General features: G+C 38.8%; 1 long non-coding RNA gene across 1 annotated transcript; it reads right to left on the bottom strand.

Moving 5' to 3' along the window:
• Positions 1-454: 454 nt before the first annotated feature.
• On the bottom strand, positions 455-1,537 carry LOC145422451 (uncharacterized). Its single transcript, XR_013903737.1, has 2 exons — positions 1,213-1,537; positions 455-932 (listed from the first exon to the last, which is right to left on the bottom strand). It is a non-coding gene; the product is annotated as an uncharacterized LOC145422451 (long non-coding RNA).
• Positions 1,538-1,948: the final 411 nt, after the last annotated feature.

The raw sequence follows: 1,948 nt of genomic DNA, 5'->3' as shown, positions 1-1,948 counted from the left end.
CTATGTAATCAGTATCACATCCTATATATCATTCTGTTAATTTAAAAAAAATGACTACATTTGGTATGTGATGTAAACATGGCATTGTTATAGACAAGGCTCACCAGTAGTGCTGGTGAACGGAGCTTTAGCTCTGGAAGATGTTGCGCCCACTGGCTTTGCTTTTTGGCAACAAGGTTCATCGCTAAGGTCTAATCATGCTGGAACAGTGCACAGGATGACAGTGTGCAAAAAAACATGCACTCATCCAAAGTGATGGACATGTATGAATCAGTAGTAGTTGTTGCTACATGTTGTTGACATGTATTTATAGACAATGGAGAAATATCCTTAGAGATGTTTGGCCTATGTGAAAACCAGCTGATAAAAATGAAGCCTTTCTTTTAACATTGCGCAGTGAGGACCACTGGTGTGCATCACACAGCAGCTGAATAGATAAAAATGTGAGACCATGTATCAGTGCACAAAGATTTTTTATTATTTTGACATTTGTGTAGGAAATGCAAGCAAAAACTTTAAAAGAAACTTGAGTAGAGTTTTGTAAGCATAAAAACATTAAGAATATACACATCATCTGATATACAGCAGGCCTGTTTTGTTCACTAACATTCACATCCATCCTGTACACTAAAAGCTAGTGTTTTTATTTTGACCATACATGTTTTCTTAACATGAGACACAGCAGGTAACAATAAACAGGTGCATAGCTCACCTTGGCACACAGACAGAAAATTAAAAAATATATATTCAAATATTAAATACAGAATGTTGGAGTTGTCTGCTGCTGGGAATTGTATATAGATGAGAGTCGTCGGGCGTCCTGCACCACCCATCCGATCTGGAGCATAGCGAATGACGTCACAAAGGTACTCTGTGGCAGGTCACCAAGCTGACACACTGCTAACAACTTTACAGCACCTTTGCTAATATAGCTTTATAACAGAAAGAACATTATGACATGAAAATGGTATGTTTGTGCAGATTTCGCGTTTTCTAAGAAATACATACTCTTTTCCTTCTGTCCAAGATAGCTTTAAATGTTATTTATACTTGGGAACCAAATTATGATATTTTAGACATTTCTATTGAGAAATTTTCCCCACATTTTAAATATACTATAATATACATTTTAATAGACTATAAATATCAAGCAATCTTGACTGTTTTTCCAAATTCAGCATTCAAACAATGACTAAATAAATACATTCTTACCTGAGATCGACGTGCAGTGCAGGGACGAGGACGACTACTCGGGTGGGTGCTACGGAATAGTCCAAGTGACAGCAGCTTTAGTTTCCGGCCAACTATAAATAAATGATTTTTCAACGTGATTGTTGTCACCTGGTCGACTGTAATAGATCAACAATCAACGATAAACGAAACAACTATCGTTGTTCCAAATGAAACCAGACAATATTTTAACTGCTACCATTACTAAAGTTATTATTATGGGAGGCTGTGATGAAGCTTGGGGGGGGGGGGAGAGAGAGAGAGAGAGAGAGACAAACAAACCACACTCTCCGAGCGCATTCTTTTTTTGCTCGAAGTGGGCGGGGCTTAGATCAAAGGCTTCAAAGACGTCACACTTGAAGTGGGCGGGGCTTCAAAGACGTCATACAGACAAAAACCTATAAATAGCCCTCTGCAACTCTGTTTTTTCTAACGCTCGCTTTAACAAACAGAGAGAAGACATTAACAGCAAACAAATAGATATTGAAGCAAAATGGACAACAACACAGCTAGGAGCAATCCAGACAATGTCAGGAGTCATTCCACTCCTGCAAATGATGTTAGGCCACTGCTAGAGGAATTGCTAAATAATGTTACACATGAGCAGTGGCAACAGTTGCGGTCTGATTACGCCGAAAATGCCACCATAGGAAGGCTATGTAATTTTGTAGATAATGTCATTGCCCTATGCTCACTGTCAGCAGGTGCAGAACTGAGG

The sequence above is a fragment of the Astatotilapia calliptera genome, chromosome 19, assembly GCF_964374335.1.
Source record: "Astatotilapia calliptera chromosome 19, fAstCal68.1, whole genome shotgun sequence".
In the NCBI taxonomy this organism is placed as follows: Eukaryota; Metazoa; Chordata; class Actinopteri; order Cichliformes; family Cichlidae; genus Astatotilapia; species Astatotilapia calliptera.
This window is presented reverse-complemented; position numbering and strand designations above follow the sequence as displayed.